The sequence below is a fragment of the Thamnophis sirtalis genome, unplaced genomic scaffold, assembly GCF_051295495.1.
Source record: "Thamnophis sirtalis isolate CommonGarterSnake01/CBP01778 unplaced genomic scaffold, rThaSir2_p1.2 scaffold_7, whole genome shotgun sequence".
Lineage (NCBI taxonomy): Eukaryota > Metazoa > Chordata > Lepidosauria > Squamata > Natricidae > Thamnophis > Thamnophis sirtalis.
The window spans coordinates 88,114,286-88,134,247 of record NW_028261387.1 but is presented as its reverse complement, the minus strand read 5'-3'; positions in this window follow the sequence as shown (position 1 = coordinate 88,134,247).

Sequence of the window (19,962 nt, the reverse complement as noted above, 5' to 3'; positions counted from 1 at the left end):
CTCCCAAATAATCCATGATTAAACGGCTTAAAGAGTGGAATGGACTCTTTCAGATTGCAAATTGGATGACCATTTTAGTTTTGGAACAAGTTGCCTTCAGGCTTTGTGGATGCTCCAACATTGGGAGGCTTTTAAGAAGTGACTGGACAACCATTTGTCTAAAACAGTCTAGGGCCGTGATGGCGAACCTGTGGCAGGTGTGCCGCAGGTGGCATGCGGAGCCATCTCTGCGGGCACGCGAGCCATCGCCCACGTAAGCTCCTGTACGCATGTCTCCCACCAGCCAGCTGATTTTCGGGTCCTTGCTGAGAGACATGAACGTATGCACAGGGATGAGGGATCGTGTGTGCATTCATGGGAGGGTGGGGGGATGCACATGCATGCATGGAGGGTGGTGGTGATGCGGGTGGGGGGGGGTCGCGCCCCATTTTTGGTTCCAGGAGGTTTCAGGGAGGCCTGCTAGGACCAAAATGGGGGTGGAGGGATTCGGCTTGTCTACCCACCAATTCCGCATTTTGGTGCTAGCCGGCCTCTCTGAAGCCTCCTAGGACCAAAAGAGGGGGGGGTGCGACACACATCCCCTGAGCATGGTGGGGCATTGTGTTATGGGTGTTGGCACACACGTGCATGCTGTCACACACACACACACACGCTTTTGGCACCAGAGGAAAAAAAGGTTTGCCATCATTGGTATAGGGTCTTCTGCTCGAGCAGAGGGTTGGACTAAATGACCTCCAAGGTCTCTTCCAACTCTGTTATTCTATTCTAATACTCCTAATGTCTAGCTGTAAAACATGAATGAAAAAGAGAAGGCTTCAGCCCTCCATAAATATAATTTTCCCCCTAGAGAAGAAATCATTGTCTCTTTTCTTGACTAAGAAGTCTTTCCAGAAAACACAGTCCCACCAAACTGTTTTGAAGATAACAAGAGCTTTGGGTTATTCAAAAAACAGTCATCTCTGGACCTCTCCCAAAACTGGAATGTTGTCTGTGAAAGACCCAAGAAACACCCTTGGAAACTTCTGCCAACATTTGTTACACCGGGTGCCTTCCCAGGTTCTCACTGTCCAGGTATGCTGGTCCAACAGCTGCGACTTTTGTGAAAAAGTGGCAATACAGCCTCGCTTAACTAGTTAATCCTACCTAGTTAATCTTTAGGGACACGGTGGCTCAGTGGCTAAGACACAGCTTGTCGATCAGAAGGATCAGCAGTTCGGCGGTTCAAATCCCTAGTGCTGCATAACTGAGTGAACTCCTGTTACTTATCCCAGCTTCTGCCAACCGAGCAGTTCGAAAGCATGTAAAAATGCAAGTAGAAAAGTAGGGACCACTTTGGTGGGAAGGTAACAGCGTTCTGCACGCCTTCTGTGTTTAGTCATGCCAGCCACATGACCACAGAAATGTCTTCGGATAGGGCCGGCTCTTTGGCTTTGAAATGAAGATGAGGACTGCCCCCTAGAGTCGGGCACAACTAATACATATGTACGAAAGGAACTTTTACCTTTACTTTTTAGTTAATCTTTTCTCTTGGCTGTGTTGATTCTCACGTAAGCTGAATCAAGGCATCGTCAGTCGGCAATGTGCCATTTTCATCCTATAAATTGCCGAAACTTGCAAAAATATAATTTGTGGTGGAAACAGTAAATCTCTCTAACCGTTACCCACAAGGTTAAGCTGGAAGCAAACAAAGGAAGGGCATTTAACGCTACTTCCAAAGAGGAAGGTTGCTATTGTTCAAAATCAGAGAAAATTCCCCTTGACGCACCCCCTTCTTGGAATTCGCTCTCCCGGCTGCTGGAACCTAGGAAATTGGTGTGAGATTACAATAGGTCTAAATTTTCTGTGTCAAATTGGCAACCCCGTGCACAAAGTTTGAACAGCTCAAAACACTTTGCAAGTTTGGGGAGTTTCAGAGAAGGCATATATTCTGGGGGGGAAAAAACAATGCAATTACTTCCCCATGTCTCAAGGGAATTGTTAGTGCATTTAGAATTGTGGCTGCCTCACCCTTCCTTCCCAAGGAGAGCAGATGTATGCACTCAAAATGCACGCCAGTATTCGTAACAGCCTAAATACCGGGCTTTCTGGATAATACTTTGATGTTGAGAATGGTGTGGGAAGAAGAGGACAATCAGTAACAAGGTGGATGGACTTAGTTGCAGCAGTTGATGGGGTCATTATTGGAAGTCCGGAAGGATCAACTTAAGGACAAATCAAAATAACAGATTTAGAAGGGAACTTGGAGGTCTACTACTCCAATCCACTGCTCAATCAGGAACCCCTACACCACCTGTAGCAATAGCAGTAGACTTATATACCGCTTCATAGGCCTTTCAGGCCTCTCTAAGCGGTTTACAGAGAGCCAGCATATTGCCCCCAACAATCTGGGTCCTCATTTTACCCACCTCGGAAGGATGGAAGGCTGAGTCAACCCTGAGCCGGTGAGATTTGAACTGCAGAACTGCAGTCAGCTGAAGTAGCCTGCAGTGCTGCATTTAACCACTGCGCCACCTTGGCCAATGGTTGTCCAACCTCTTCTTAAAAACCTCAAGTGTTAGAGCATTCACAACTTTTGGAGGCAATTTGTTCCACTGGCTACTTGTTCTAACTGTCAAGAAATTTCTCCTTAGTTATAGGTTGCTTCTCTCCTTGATTAGTTTCCATTCATTGCTTCTTGTCCTGCATTCAGGTGCTTTGGAGAATAAGTTGGCATCTCCGCTTCTTTGTGGAAGCTCCTCAAATATTGGAAGACTGCTATCATGTCACCCCTAGTCCTTCTTTTCATTAAACTACTAGACATATCCAATTCCCACAACCGTTCTCCATGTTGTTTTAGCCTCCAGTCCCCTAATAATCTTTGTTGTTCTTCTCTGCACTGTTTCCACAGTCTCAACATTGTTTTTATATTGTGGCAACCAAAACTGGATGCAGTATTTCAAGTGTGGTCATGCCAAGGCATTCTAAAACAGTGATTGTCTTGGAAAATATCTGTGTTGTTATTAGTATAGGTAGCCCTTGAGTTACGTCCTTAAGGGAGACTGTGATAAAATGGGTCAGTGAGTATGATAAGCTAGCATTTCCTCCTCCTTCCCATTTTCGTATTTGAGTTAAGCTCATGGAGTTGCATAGTTGACCACAGCTGAGAGAGAGAAGGTAACTGATCCACAGTGAATTTCACTATCGAGTGGTGATTTCAGTTGCCTACATTGGATAAAAACAACAGAAGTAAGATTCCTACAACATTAAGAAAACTAAGATCATGGCATCCAACTCTCTCAATTGGCAAATAGATGGGGAACTAATGGAAGTAGTGACAGATTTTATTTTCCTGGGCTCAAAGTTCAGCGCCGATGGGGAGTGCAGCCCAGAAATTAAAAGACGCTTCCTCCTGGGGAGGAAAGCTACGGCAAATCTAGACAGCAGACTAAAAAGCAGAAACATCACCCTGCCAATAACAGTGTGTATAGTCAAGGCTCTGGTTTTCCCAGTTGCAATGGATGGCTGTGAAGGTTGGACCATAAGGAAGGCTGAGCTCCAAAGAATGGAGGCCTTTGAACTAAGATGCTGGAGAAGACTCCTGTGAATCCCTTGAATGGCAAGGCGATCTAACGGGTCCGTCCTAGAGGAAATCAACCCTGACTGCTCTTTAGAAGGCCAGATCCTGAAGATGAAACTCTAATACTTTGGCTACCTAACGAGAAGGACTCACTGGAGAAGAGCCTAAGGCTGGGAAAGATGGAGGGCAAAAGAAGAAGGGGATGGCAGAGAATGAGGTGGCTGGATGGAGTCACCGAAGCAGTAGGAGTGAGCTTAAATGGACTCCAGAGGATGGTAGAGGACAGGAAGGCCTGGAGGAATGTTGTCCATGGGGTCGTGATAGGTCGGACCTGACTTCACAATTAACAACAAAGATTCCTATCATCAACAATTTGATAGACCTTCTCCAAAATCTGTATCTGCTCTCGGTTCCACGTGCTTTTCAAAGGCAGCCCCATCTGAAGGACATTGTAAATTACTCGTAGTATACTACAATAGTATACTACAAGTACAGTAAACAAGAAAAAAGAAGCCTCAAAAGTGCAGCCATTTCGCTTCGTAGTATTTTTTCCAGCCACTGTGGGGTTCCAGAGAGCTGTGTTTGTTTCAGCTGGAAAATGACTGAAGAACCAGTGCTTCTCAACCATGGCAACTTGCAGAGGCGTGGACTTCAAGGTGAAGTCCATACGTCTCCAAGTTGCCACAGCTAAGAATCCTCGGTGTGGACAAAACCCATGTTTACCTTTTTCTAGGAATCTACACAGCCCACTCCATGTTCAAGAGGGCTTGAGCATAAGCTAAATTTTTGTTGCAGCCTCTTGAATTCTTTTTATGCTTGGTTGGAATGAAAGTTAATGATTGCTCACAGGCGCATGCTTTGCTTTTCTGAATACTTTCCCTTTGCTCTTCAGAGATTTTTATATGACACAGGAAGGCATGATATATAGGTGAAGGTGTGGGTGGATTTCTTTTTTTCATTAAACCCGGCCAACGTTGCCAAACAAGTCAAAGCAATTAGACAAAAGAGTTATGGAATGAACTTCCATTTTTGTCAATGCTGGGTTTCACGGATATTAAATTTCCATTTGATTTATACATCACTGTTTTGATATAAATCTTTCTAAATGTATTTCTTCACTGGAAGATTTAAGAGCCAGTTTAAGACCTGACTTTCCGGAGCCCTGAGGCAGGATGTGTTGAGCAACTAGCTTGGATTTTAAAGGTAAAGGTAACGACTAGCATATATGTGCTAGTCGTTCCAGACTCTGTTGGGGGGGAGGGGTTCCTCATCTCCGTTTCAAAGCCGAACAGCCAGCACTGTCCGAAGACATCTCTGTGGTCATGTGGCCGGCATGACTCAATGCCGAAGGCGCACGGAACGCTGCTACGTTCCCACCAAATGTGGTTCCTATTTTTCTACTTGCATTTTTACATGCTTTTGAACTGCTAGGTTGGCAGAAGCTGGGACAAGTAACGGGAGCTCACTCCGTTACATGATGCTAGGGATTTGAACCGCCAAACTGCCAACCTTTCTGATTTACAATCTCATCGTCTTAGCCACTGAGCCACCGTGTCCTACTTAGATTTCAATTCCAATCACCAGTTCTTTTTTTTTTAATTGGTCAATTTGTGATTTTATTTCTTTGTCCTTTTGTACCCTGTTGAAAGTCACGTGGTCTGAGTTGGACCGCCATATAGATATTTACATTAAATAAATAAATACAGGTAATCCTGGACTTACAACAGTTCATTTAGTGACGGTTCAAAGTTACAACGGCACTGAAAAAAGTGACTTATGACCATTGCAGCATCCCCACGATCATGTGATCAAAATTCAGATGCTTGGTAACTGACATATGACGGTAGCAGCATCCTGGGGTCATGTGATCCCCTTTTGTGACCTTCTGACAAGCAAAATCAATGGATAAGCCAGATTCACTTAACAACCGTGCTACTAACTTAACAACTGCAATGATTCACTTAACAACTGTGGCAAGAAAAGTCGTAAAGTGGGGCAAAACTCACTTAAGAAATGTTTCACTTTAGCAACAGACATTTTGGGATCAATTGTGGTCATAAATCGAGGATTACCTGTACGGAGAGTTCCCAACTTGTGTCCACAGTTTGGGAACAGAATTCATGTTTCAAAGCAAGGTACTTTTTCAGTGGATCACAATTTTACTATCTTTTTGTCATGGTTCTTAAGTGAATCACTGCAGTTGTTAATTGAATCAGGTGGTCATTAAGTGAAGCTGGTTTTCCCAAAGATTTTCCGTGCCAGAAGACGGCTGGGAAGGTCATAAATGACCCTGGGTGTTGCAACCATTGAAAATACATCCTGGTTTTCAAGCACGCAAATTTGCAGCTGGGTGATATTTGGGCCAATCACCAGGAGACAGTGAGTTCTAGTCCTGCCTTAGACATGAAAGCCAGCTGGGTGCCTCTGAGCCAGTGACAAGAAGACTGTGAGTTCTGGTCCTGCCTTAGGCAAGAAAGTCTGCTGAGTGACTTTGGGCCCATCCCTAGGAGACAGTGAGTTCTAGTTCCGCCTTAGACAGGAAAGCCAGCTGGGTGACTTGGGGCCAGTCATTCTCTTTCAGTCCAACCCCCCTCACAAGGGTGTTGTTGTTGGGAAAATAAGAGGAGGAAGGAGTAGTAGGTATGTTTGCCACCTTGAGTTATTTATAAACAATACTAAAAGTGGGATAAAAATCAATAATAAAAAAATCCTTAAAGTTGTCAGTATTAAAGAATGGCTTATATCTATACCATTACACATGAGGTTAAGGGTATCCATTAGAAAAAAACACACCACTTAAATATTGACCCGGCAGGCTAAAAACCAGAAAATAGCAAGCCCATTTTAAAAACCTCTCCTAGTTTTGAACCTAAAATACAGAAAAAGGGAAATTCCCCCCCCCCCCCTAAAAAAAACCAGGCTGTTTTCTGGGCTGCTCCCTTCCTCCCCAGTTGAGCGGCTTTTAAAAATGTAAATGGAAATGATAAAGAGTTAAACCCTTCAAGATTCCCATCGTCCACTGGCTTGGAAAAAATACCATATCAAAAGCTTTCCCTCCAGTTAAGCTCTCCAGAAGTCCAGTACACTGATGGGAGATAAAATGTTTATCAGGGGATCCCCATAAATCTGAACACATTTTAAACAAAATGTCAACCAGCCTCTGCGTTTCCCTTGCTCTGGATCGAATTTAACCAAGATATGCAGCTGCATCCGTGGGCTGGCAACCGTAACATTTCCTGGATCATCTTGGAGAGTCAATTGGGTGATGTGTTTCCCATCCAGCTGTTTTTGGGAGCCACAGAGGAAGTGTCCCTCTGGATGACAGATAAGACCAAGGCATATTGATCTGAAACTTGAATTATTTTTGTTGGGGATTTTACCAGAAACGTACAGTAAAGAAAATGTATATATATTGATAATTCATGTAATAACTGCAGCTAGGAGTGTATTTGCCCAAAATTGGAAAAAGAAAGATATCCCTATGGATGAGAATGTGATTAGGAAAATATTAGAATGTGCGGAAATGAATAGGTTAACACTTGAAATTAAAGAGAAGGAGCAATCTAATTATTATAACATATGGGAATTATTTTATCAATGGTTAGAGAATAAATATGAAAAGTGGAAAAAAGCGGAGGACTGAAATAGAGAAAATGTTTTAACAAAGTTAAATAAATTAAGAAAAGGATTTTTATAGTATTAAATATGGCACCATATATATTAGTATTAAGAATAGATAAAGTAATAAATATGGCTATAAATTGTAATCGTTATTGTATAAAATATTTGCACAAATATATATACCCAGACACTGTTTAATGGAAGATGATGTTTGAATCAAAATAAAATATATATATTTTTAAAAAAAGACCAAGGCATGATCAATAAACATATTCTTTCCCACTGTCCTGGACCACTTCTAAATACATTTGCAAATTTGACTAAACATTCTTTTCAAAACCGTTTCTTGTCTCAAATTTGTAGTAGTTTATTGAAATATAAAATGCAAAGAAAATGAGAATCATAGAAAAGGCAAGGGGAACAGAAAGAGGGGAAAGGGTAAGGGAAAAGGGAAAAGAAAATGAAAAGCACTGACTTTTTGGAGCAGTAAAGGCAATAAATACAAGTTTTTACTTTTACATAATAATAGATACTAGACATTTCTATAATGACAAGCCTAATCTAATCAGTAAAATCAATGTTTCATTTCCCCCCCATCTCAAGCACGAAGTCCAGAAGTGGTTTCCAAGTAGAATATAAATAGAAATAGAAGAAATAGGAATAGGAATAGGGAATAGAATAGGAATAGGAATAGGAATAGAATTAGAATTAGAATTAGAATTAGAATTAGAATTAGAATTAGAATAGAATAGAATTTTATTGTCATTTTAAATGTACACTAATCAGCAAAGGTGGCTCAGTGACTAGGATGCTGAGCTTGTTGATCAGAAAGGTCGGCAGTTTGGTGGTTCGAATCCCTAGGACCATGTAATGGAGTGAGCTCCCATTACTTGTCCCAGCTTCTGCCAACCTAGCTGTTCGAAAGCACGTAAAAAATGCAAGCAGAAAAATAGGAACCACCTTTGGTGGGAAGATAACAGCGTTCTATGTGCCTTCGGCATTGAGTCATGCCTGCCAGCGCATGGACAGCGCTGGCTCTTTGGCTTTGAAACGGAGATGAGCACCGCCCCTTAGAGTCGGGAACAACTAGCATATATGTACGAGGGGAACCTTTCCCTTTACCTTAATCAGCATACATTAACATGACATTTCATTGCATTCAGCTCTCAAAGGAGAAACATTATGCATATACCCACATACACACACATATATCAGTGGTGGGATTCAAATTTTTTTTACTACCTGTTCTGTGGGCATGGCTTGGTGGGCGTGGCTTGGTGGGTGTGGCAGAGGAAGGATACTATAAAATCTCCATTCCCTCCCCACTCCAGGGGAAGGTTACTGCAAAATCCCCATTTCCTCCGGATCAGCTGGAACTCAGGAGGCAGAGAATAGATGGGGGCGGGGCCAGCCAGAGGTGGTATCTACCAGTTCTCCGAACTACTCAAAATTTCCACTATCGATTCCCCAGAACTGGTCAGAACCTGCTGAATCCCACCTCTGACATATATGACACAGAGAAACATCACAGTCTAGTTCGAATGCGTACATATACAGTACATGGCGGGAAAAAAGAATCCTGTGAATTTACCAGACGGATTGGCATAAGGAAGAAAGCTGTTACAGAATCTAATAGTTCTGCTATAGATACTTCTAAACAAAATTAGCTGTTTTCTTTTCTTTAATCCAAGCAGTCAATTTAGTCATCTCTGCTAACTCCCTCAACTTTTGCAGCCTTTCCTCCACTGTAGGAATCAAAGCATCCTTCCATTTTTGTGCACAGGATGTTCTTGCTGTTGTCAGCATATATAATATCAAACTTCCATTTTTTTTCAAGTTCTTTGTCCATTAAGCCCAAAAGAAAAGTCTCTGGTTTTATCTTTATATTCACTTTAAGAATCTTCTGTATTAAGATGTGAATCCTTCCTACTCCAATATTTCTTCGCTTTGACACAAGTCCAGCATAAATGGTAAAACAGTCCTTCTTTGGCGTTACAGCGTTAGGCATGAAAGATGGCTGGGTGACTTTAGCCAATCACCAGGAGACTGGGAGTTCTAGTTTCAATTTAACCATGATAGATGACTGGGAGACTTTGGGCTAGTCACTTTCTCTCAACCCAACCCACCTCACAGGGTTGTTGTTGTGGAGAAAATAGGAGAAGGAAGGAATTTTAGGTCCGTTCTGTGCTTTGAGTTATTTATAAAAATAATGAAGATAGGATAAAAATAAATAATGCCCCAGGAAAAATTTGGGCTGTTTTCAATATTGATTTAATTTGTACAAGCAGAGAATATTGGAAGTAGACTTTTAAAGTAGAGAACCGAGTAGCAAAGTCTGCATATTTTTCATGGTCAGCTTTTCTATACATCTTCTATGTAGCCAGCCATGTGCAGCAGCTGCCAAAAAAGCCAACACAGTTCTAGGCTGCATAAACAGAGGGATACGATCAAGATCATGTGAAGTGTTAATACCACTTTATAAGGCCTTGGTAAGGCCACATTTGGAATACTGCATCCAGTTTTGGTCGCCACGATGTAGAAAAGATGTGGAGACTCTAGAAAGGGTGCAGAGAAGAGCAACAAAGATGATTAGGAGATTGGAGACTAAAATATATGAAGAACAGTTTCAGGAACTGGGTATGTCTAGTTTAATAGAAAGAAGGACTAGGGGAGACATGATAGCAGTCTTCCAATATCTCAGGGGCTGCCACAAAGAAGAGGGAGTCAAACTATTCTCCAGGGCACCTGAGAGTAGAACAAGAAGCAATGGGTGGAAACTAATCAAGGAGAGAAGCAATTTAGAACTGAGGAGAAATTTCCTGACAGTTACAACAATTAATCAGTGGAACGGCTTGTCTCCAGAAGTTGTGAATGCCCCAACACTGGAAGTCTTTAAGAAGATGTTGGTTCGACATTTGTCTGAAGTGGTGTAGAGTTTCCTACCTAAGCAGGGGGTTGGACCAGAAGACCTTCAAGGTCCCTTCCAACTCTGTTATTATATGGCTCTTAAAGATTAAAAAAAAAAGAAAACTTCTAATAAATCCTCAACAATTCCTAATAAAATGACGTTTACTTGGTAATAGCTTGTGATGCTAAAAGAACATTGGAATGGTTGCCAAACAGTCGTTCCATAAATGAAAGAGCTGTTGGAAAATTACTGTGACTATGTTCCAGTTTAATTTGTGCCCAGAAGCTTTCCAGTCAACCCTGATATCCAGATTAGACCAGACTCACCCGCCACTCAGTTCTGCCAGTAAGAAGATAGCTTAATGTTTATTTATTAAACATCAGCAAACATCAAAAGAGAGGGGGGGGGAGAGACAGGAACAAATGCAGACAAAAGAGGAAAAAAAAACACAGAGAGAATAAGACAGGAACAACAAGCAATAATTTGTGTTAATTCTATATCCAAAGGGACAGAACTTTCCAGAGCCATAATGGGAATAATTAGCATTAACCAAAGGGAGTGGTGCCCTTTGATTGGTCAAGCTTTAACCCTTTTATGTAAACAGCAATAGCAGATGGAAAGTAGGACAACAGGTGATCCCTCCTCTATTCTGTACCACAAGGTGGTGGACAGGGATGATGAATCCAACAAGGGCCACCAGTATCTCTCACAACCACTCTGGAATTTTGTGTAAGGAGGCACTCGGAAATATTATTTGAAAGGATGGCAGGGGTGTCTGCGGAGATTCTCAGTCATCCAGGTCATGGTTTTCCCAAGGGTGCATTTGAGGGGTGGAGTCTGGGCAACTGAATGAAGCTAGCAGAGTGTTTAATGGCCGGATGCCCTTCCTCTTGCCAATGCAGAGTTTTGTTCAGCAGATACTATTCTCATTGTGCCCAGAGAGAGAAATATCTGCCTCTATCTAGGATCAAATTCACAACCTCCTGATTATAAGGCAAGAGCGCCACCTCTAGGCCACTACACCACTCCTAAGAGAGGCAACACACAAACAAACAAATAAATATTTTAAAAACCCAGACCAAAAGCCACGGAATATGATCAAAAGCAATTTTTTTGCAGAAACTTGAGAATTGTATGATTCTGCCTCGTCACCTTCTGGCTAAAACACAACTTTTCCCCCTCCATTAGCTTCCCATCTGTGCAATTCTTATTTTGATTTGCTTTTTTAAAATCAAGATAAAGAATATCTCGCTACCGCTCCATATCGCCCTAACCCAGGACACAAATCTGCAGTCCCCTATCCTGAATTGATAGAACACCCATCGAGCGAGTGTATCCATTTCAAGGAGACCCTTTTCATCAGCCAAAGCCAGGAAGCCTTGAAGAAAAAGAAAAAGAAAAGAAGAAAGGAAAACAGCTTTCTGCTTTCTGGCCAGCTGCCAAGAAGCCTCCAGCTAGCTTTGAAAGAACCTGCCTCAAACTTTTCACACAAGAGGCTGCTTTCCCGGCCTCTGGAAGGAGAATTATTCATCACAATTGTGCAAAAGCCCCATGAAAATTACAATAAGAGCAGGCGTGGGCTGCTACGGGTTCGGCCGGATTCGGGAGAAGCCGTAGCTAACATTATGGCCAGTTCTGAGAACCCCCAAATCCCACCCCTGGCTGGCCACGCCCATCCCATCCTGCATCTCCCACCCCACCCAGCCACTTCCAGGAGTCTCCACGTGGCCCGTTTTGAATGCGAGGTAAGTGCAGGCCCATGCGGAGGCTCCGGGAGGGGAGAAAACGGGTTTCCTGGAAGTTCCAGAAGGCCTCTGGAGCCCGGGGAAGGATGTTTTCACCTTCTCAGCATGGGGAAGGTGAAACCGCCCTCACTGCCATGGTGCAAGAGGCTGACTCAGCCACACCCATTGAAATAGAGAAACACCCCCACAACATGAATAAAGGTGACGATACCTCCCGCCTACCAGACATCTGGAAACCAGCCCTAGTCAACAAATGAGCCCCACCCAGCACCCAGGTCATTACAACACAAAACAGCAACAGACACACAGCCAGCACCAATCAGCACCAATCTACCAATCATGATACAACCACACAGCCAATCAATCCACTTACTGAAACAAAACCAGCAATCCACCCCCACCCAGATTTATAGAAAGATGGCAGCTCCGATCATGCTTTAAGCCGAAAACACCAGCCTGAAGATGACGAGTGAGACCTCGCCGAAACAAGACAAGACAATCTTAATCGTACATGGAAAACAAGACAATCTCAATCTTACACGGAAAACAAGACAATCCCAATCTTACACGGGAAAAGACCCAAATACAACAAGACCAGCATATATGATCTCAGGACACTGCAATAGTCATAAATATGAATCAATTGCCAAGCGTCTCAATTATGAATATGTGTCCATGGGGATACTGCAACTCTCGTAAGTGTGAAAAATGGTCACTTTTTTCAGTCCCATTTTAACCTCGAGCATTCACTAAACAAACTTCTTGTAAGTCGAAACTTCTTATATTTATAACCAAACCAGCTGGATTGGCACAAAACCCTAAAACAAGCAAGGAGTTAAAGGGGCTGGAGCTTCAATTGCAATGCTGTGTCTTAGACGTGCCTCATTCAGTATCCAAGAAAGACACCCCCCCCCCCCAAATCCATTTGAATAGTGATAAAGGTACTTTTACTGGACATGAAAACAACTAAAGTAAAGCAAGATCTGAAGCAAAAAAGCGCAAACATGTACATCTCAAACCCAGTTACTCCAACCCCATGTCCAATCTGCAACTCCCAAAGGTATTATGTGGGGTGCATCCTCAAGTGGCCTCATTCATCTGCTATGCAGAGATGGTTGACCTTTACCAAGCCAAAACACAAGCCATTAGTATGCTAGTAATTCCCTCCCCCAATACAAATGAGCCCGCACCCTCCCCATTACTATGGCAGCCAATGGCGAGCAAGCAGAGTAGAGGCTGACACTGCAGCTGCCATCTTAGCAATAGCAATAGCAGTTCGACTTATATACCGCTTCATAGGGCTTTCAGCCCTCTCTAAGCAGTTTACAGAGTCAGCATATCGCTCCCACAGTCTGGGTCCTCATTTCACCCACCTCGGAAGGATAGAAGGCTGAGTCAACCTTGAGCCGGTGAGATTAGAACCGCTGAACTGCAGATAACAGTCAGCTGAAGTGGTCTGCAGTACTGCACCCTAACCACTGCGCCACCTCGGCTCTTGACTTTTTTGACCCTGGTCTCCTTCTACATGTACTGTAATTATCAATTGATTTGTCGTTACTGCTTTTCCTTGCAGTCAGCCACAAGTAGCCTCCCACCGTCCAGTGCGATCCCACAGAGTTGGCCTCCTCAGGGTTCCATCAGCCAGACAGTGTCGGCTAGCGACCCCCAGGGGGAGAGCCTTCTCTGTGGGAGCGCCTTCCCTCTGGAATGAGCTGCCCCCGGAGCTTCACATAATCCCTGTCCTCCAGTCCTTCCGACGCGCCCTAAAAAGTTGGCTTTTCCAGCAAGCCGGCCTGGCCTGAATAGAATAAAGTATATGATTAATTTGGTTGTTAATTTTAATTTAATTTGTAATTGTTTATTGTAAATATCAATTGGGTTTTTTTTTAATACTTTATTTAATGTCCCTTTTAATTTTTGTAATATGTGTTTTCTTTTATGTTGTACGCCGCCCTGAGTCCTAGGGAGAAGGGCGGCATATAAATCCCATAAACCATAAACCAATTGTCCAGGTAGATGTCTCCTACCAAGAACAAACAAGATTAAACCTGATGTATAAATGCAATCTTGGTTGATGAAGTTAAGTTAATTAATTAATTAACAGATAAACAGATGAGTGATAGGGGACAAATGCAAGCCAACTCTCCTTCCAGCCTTAGGTATTTCTAAAACTGCCTGCCTGACTGGAGTTATAAAAAATGAAAAAGAAACTTATCCAAAAGCACAGAAAGAAAAAGAAATTCAAAGAAACGACTTTCTTTGCAACTGATATACGTATAAATTTAGACTAAGCTTTTGCAACGTAACTTTTATTTTTTTCCTAGCATTGACTTTTTTAAAGTCCTCAAATCCATATATATCATTTCATTTTTTTCCCTCTTTCACACAAAAAAGTCCAGAAGAGCTACTAATCAGCATTAAAATAAATCCATGTCTTTTCTCTAATCAAAACTATCAATTTCGCCATCTCAGCCAGCTCCATTTTTACCCTCCATTTTTCCACTGCGGGTAATGTCAAATCTTTCCAGCCTATAAAAGTTTCACTGCTGTTACCATGCAATATACAAAAGCGTTTGCCTAACATTTTTTTCTAACTGTTTGTCCATCAGTCCCAAAGGGAATCTTGCTGGCTTCAATCGTATATTTGTCTTCAAGATCTTTTGAATACATTCATGTTTTGATTCTGAATATTTTATATGTCCATCAGGCTCATTACCAAGATTCGTGATGCCAAATAAATGCTTGATTTATTTATCCCTTGCTTTGTTGCCTGGCAGATGAAATGTTCCTATATCTGTGCTTATTTATATGGTTTTCCTTCGTTAAATATATTGTTGTGCCTTATCACATACCTTATCAAACTGCCAAAGGGTTTCAGTTCTGATTCAGTTCTACAGTCTGTCATCTACTCTTCCATAATTGTGTGGTTTGGCTCTGCAACCGAACAAGACAGACAAGAGTTTAACTGATAAGTAGATCTGCAGGGGAAAAAAACAATTTCTACCCATTTGCCTTCCATTATACTGCACGAATCAAAAAGAGGACTGTGAAAATATCTACAGACCCCTCACATCCTGGACATAAATTGTTTCAACTTCTGCCCTCAAAACGATGCTATGGAACACTGCACACCACGACAACTAGACACAAGAACCGTTTTTTTCCCCAAATGCCATCACTCTGCTTAACAACTAATTTCTACAACACTGTCAAATAATTTACTAAGACTGTATTACTATTATTTTTCTCTTCCTTCCTAATACCTATCTCTTCCCACTTATGGCTATAACCATGTTGCTTGTATCTTTCAATTTATATTGTTTTATTTGTTTACTAGTATGATTTGATAGCTTACTAGTAACCTGTGATTATCGCTAAGTATTGTATCTTATGATTCTTGATGAATGTATTCTATTTTATTTTTATTTTTATACACTGAGAGCTTCTGCACCAAAGACAAATTCCTTGTGTGTCCAATCACATTTGGCTAATAAAGAATTCTATTCTGTATGAACCTCATCAATGGTTAAAATAGTTTCTTCCCCCACCCCCATTATTTGGCTGTCTGAGTTGAAGCACTTTTGACAGTTTCCTGCTTAATCCCTACCCATCCTTAAAAATCCACAGACTCTAATCTTCAAACATGCCTCCAAGGCAGCTAATCAGATCAGTTGTTAAATGGATCAAAGTGTGTTTGTTCAGAAAAGAGCCCAAAGCATTTCCTTCTCAAGACTGCAAGATCTCCCCTTCCCTCCCCCAAGACACATCCAGAGATCTAGTTTGATTGTTGGGTTCTCAGAAGGTCTAAACTTCAGAGGAGGTTCATCCAATTATTTTATTTATACTTTGAAGTCTGATGGGATTTTCGTGGCCCTTACAAAATCATTGGCTGATCGCTGATAGAATCATCAAAAGTTGTAGAATAGTGATCTCACAAAGCTGTGTTTTAATTTTTGTAGGGCAGCCACAGAGAAGAGGGGGGTCAATTTATTTTCCAAAGCACCAGAAGGCAGGATAAGAAACAATGGATGGAAACTAATCAAGGAGAGAGGCAACCTGGAATTAAGGAGAAACTTCCTAACAGTGAGAACAATTAGTCAGTGGAACAGAAGTTGCCTTCAGAAGTTGTGGGTGTTCCATCGCTGGAGGTTTTAAAGAGACTGGATAGCCCCTATTTGAAACTGTATAGGGTCTCCTGTTTGAGCAGGAAGTTGGACTAGGAGACCTCCCTTCCAGCTCTATTCCAATTCAAAACTTCCTAACTGTTGTTGTTAGTTGCAAAGTCGTGTCTGACCCATCGCGACCCCATGGACAACCTTCCTCCAGGCCTTCCTGTCCTCTACCATCCTCTAGAATCCATTTAAGCTCACGCCTACTGCTTCGGTGACTCCACCAAGCCACCTCATTCTCTGTCGTCCTCTTCTTCTTTTGCCCTCCATCGTTCCCAGCATGAGGCTCTTCTCCAATGAGTCCTTCCTTCTCATTAGGTGGCCAAAGGATTTGGGTTTCCTCTTCAGGATCTGGCCTTCTAAAGAGCAGTCAGGGTTGATCTCCTCCAGGACTGACCGGTTTGATCACCTTGATAGTTCAAAGGCCTCCATTCTTTGGCGCTCAGCCTTTCTTATGGTCCAACTTTCACAGCCATACATTGCAACTGGGAAAACCATAGCTTTGACTATACACACTTTTCTTGGCGCGATGATTTCTCTGCTTCCTAACAGAGACAATATCAAAGTTAACAAAAGGAACCTCTCAAAATTTGTCCGCTAAGAAACCAGTCAAGCCTATTTTTCACCAAGTTCCTGACAGCAAATTTTATAGTGCTGGTTTAATGCCTCCAAAAGAAAGTTTTGTAGGGGGGTGGGGGGGAAGTTTCTTGCAATCCGTAACCTACATTTCAGCTTTTCTCCTCTGTGTAGCTAAGGCTTCCCTCCTCTTTATTTTAATCAAAGGGCAAAAGACAGAGGGCTTTCCATAAAACAGGCCCAGGAGCAATGAATTCCACCAATACTTACTTACTTCCCCCACAGGAATTGCCTGCCTCCTTCTCATCTGACTTTTCACCTTCCCATCCTAGAAACCAACAAAGAGCAGCCAAGATTTGAGATTTACAACTTTGTGCATTCTGAATTCACTCAGGGTATTATCTGTGAGTTTGTAAGTGGCACAAGAGGGTGGGGGGAATCCTGTCTGTCTGTCTGTCTCTCTCTCTCTCTCTCTCTCTCTCTCTCCCCCCCCCCTCTCTCTCTGTGTCCCTCTGTCTGTGTTTCTTTATCTCTCTGTCTCTCTGTCTCTGTCTGTGTGTGTGTGTGTGTGTGAGAGAGAGAGAGAGAGAGAGAGGGAGAGGGAGAGAGAGAGTTATGACAGACCAGGAGCCCTCAGGGAATGATTTCACAGCAGAAATATGTACCTGAGCCTCCAAGGCAAAGAATTTGCCATTCCTCAAAAGCTATGTCATTTATCAAACCATCCCCACTTCCTAATGTTAGGTGTTACATTTAGAGAGGGGAGCAGTGAAGCGAGGAAGCATGTTCGTTGACAATATTTTTTTTAAAATACATATTGTATTTGATCCGCTGTTCCTCAACTCTAGATTGCACTGCCCAGCATATCATTAAACAAAAGTGAAATCACCTTGTGGTCTTCTATCCGAAGAAGGTGAGTGAATGCTGTTCGCAATTTGTGACCAATGGGCCTTTCTCCTTCCTAGGGTTATCACCCATAGAGGAAGTACTGAATAACAGGGCCTTTTTTTTTAATTCAGAGGGCACCCAAACACGGTAGCTATAGAAAACGCAGATTTAAAAGCTGCAAAATGTGGAAAGCCGTTCTATTCCTGCCTTAAACATGAAAGGTGACTGGATAGGTTTCAGCCAATCACCAAGAGACTGTGAATTCTAGTTCCGCCTTTGGCATTAAAGTCAGCTGAGTGAATTTGGACCAATCACCAAGAGACTGCGAGTTCTAGTTCTGCTTTAAATATGAAATGTGACTGTATAGGTTTCGAAAGAGTGTTAGAGTGGGGGGCATTTTATTATTTCGTTTTACGTTTTATTTTGTTTTATTTTATTTTTGGGTTTTGTTTTACTTTTTTTAATTTTTTATTTCATTTATTTCACTTTTTAAAAAATATTTAAATTTATTTTATTGTATTTTTATTTTAATAAAAGTATGTATTTATCTTTTATTAAATGATTTTAATTTTTAGATATTTTAAATTTTTAGATATTTTAAATTTTTAAATTAAATTCATTTTTTAGTTTACTTCATTTTATTTTATTTCATCTTTTAATTTCATTTTATTTTTTAATTTTATTTTTACATTTTTAAATTCTTATTTTACTTTTTTGATTTTCCGTTTTCCTTTATTTTGTTTAGTTTTGTTTTATTTTTAGGTTATTTTTTATTTTATTTTATTCTAATGGATTTGACCATGCCTGCATTCTCTCCTTCCCTACCTCGTAGCTCTGGCAGGGATGGCAAAGCACGAAACCCTCACCAATCCATGCCCGGTTCAGCGAGAACATCCTTCCCTGTCCAAAAAGGTCAGAGATCAGATTTGGCAAGCAGATAGGATTTTGTGATAAAGAAATTATTTGGATTGGGCAGGAAAGCTTTCCTGTTAGTGAAGATAAGCAGAGAGCTTGCATGAAAATTTCACAGGACCCCCCATTGCTAATCCTTTGGTTATAAATATGATGGATGGAATGTAAACTCTATAAAGATTAACACAATCCAAAGAGAATGGAAAAACAGGGATCCTCTTTCCAAACCAAGGGGCTTTTCTGCATTCCTGAAGAACGTTCTCTTGGTCCTCCTGGATTTAATCTTTCTGGCAGATTTGCTATCCCAGTTTTAAAAAATGCTGGTTTAACTGTTGGAAGAAATGTCCTTTGGGGTTCAGTTCCAAATTGGGGGGTGGGGGGGGGAAGACACTGGGAACATGGAGGCTGCTTGGAAAGATGGTTTAATGGTGGACAGGATCACATGGCTTGAGCTCCTGAACAGAAATTGGAATAGAATAACAGAGTTGGAAGGGACCTTGGAGGTCTTCTAGTTCAACCCCCTAACTAGACAGGAAACCCTATACCATTTCAAACAAATGGATATCCAATAGGGGAATCTGATGTTGAGTGAAGAAGAAAAAAAGACTGAGATGCTGGAAATCCCTGGTTTTATGCCTCTCTGGGCTTTGATCTTAAGCTTGCATTCTGATTGGTTGTCAGACTCCCATGGGGCCATGCAGGGGCAACTCTCTAGGCTGTGTTTTGAGTCCAGGTTTGGTTGAGCGTTGCTTCTTCCCAGGAGCCCTGTGGTGAGATGGGGAAAGGGCTAATACTATCATGCCTTAATCCCATCACCCTGGAGCTGAAGGGGGAGGTCTTTGTTATGTAGAGCAGACTGGCCCAGGCATTTTAATGCCCCAAAAGTGGGGGCTATTAAGAGTGAGTCTGCTTCCTGCCTAAAAACACGCTTCTCCATTTCTTACCCAGGGAAATATAATATTCTGCCTTTTCAATATTTCCCAAGATATTTCATTTTTCTAGGAGAGGGGCGGGTGCTAACTCCTACGTAACAAAAGCCATCTTTTATATGAAACCATTCTCTCTTGTCTCCTTTCCAACGCTATATATTTCTGAGCTATATATGAAAAAGTCTGAAATAGAAGTGCTCCCACAAACTCTTTGAACAGGTATGGTCTCTGCATTTGGAGATACATTGGTTTGTTTATTTATTTATTCTAATTGGCTCAGTAGTTTTCAAACCTGGCAACTTTAAGATGGGTGGACTTCAACTCCCAGAACACCCTAATGTTCCCGCCATGGGTGTATTACTTGGAACCCTGCACCTTGCCAGTATAACTTTTAGAGATCCCACCTGGGTAATCTGAGGAGAAAAAGAATGTTTGCTGGAGATGCCCATCTACTGGAAGGGACAATGGAAATTAGTTCAAAAACAGACTCTCTAGAACATGGGTGTCCAAACTTGGGAGCTTTAAGATTTATGGACTTCAATTCCCAGAATTCCCCACCCAGAATGGCTGAAGAGCCGAGGTGGCGCAGTGGTTAGAGTGCAGTACTGCAGCCGACTGCTAGTTGCAGTTCAGCGGTTCAAATCTCACCGGCTCAAGG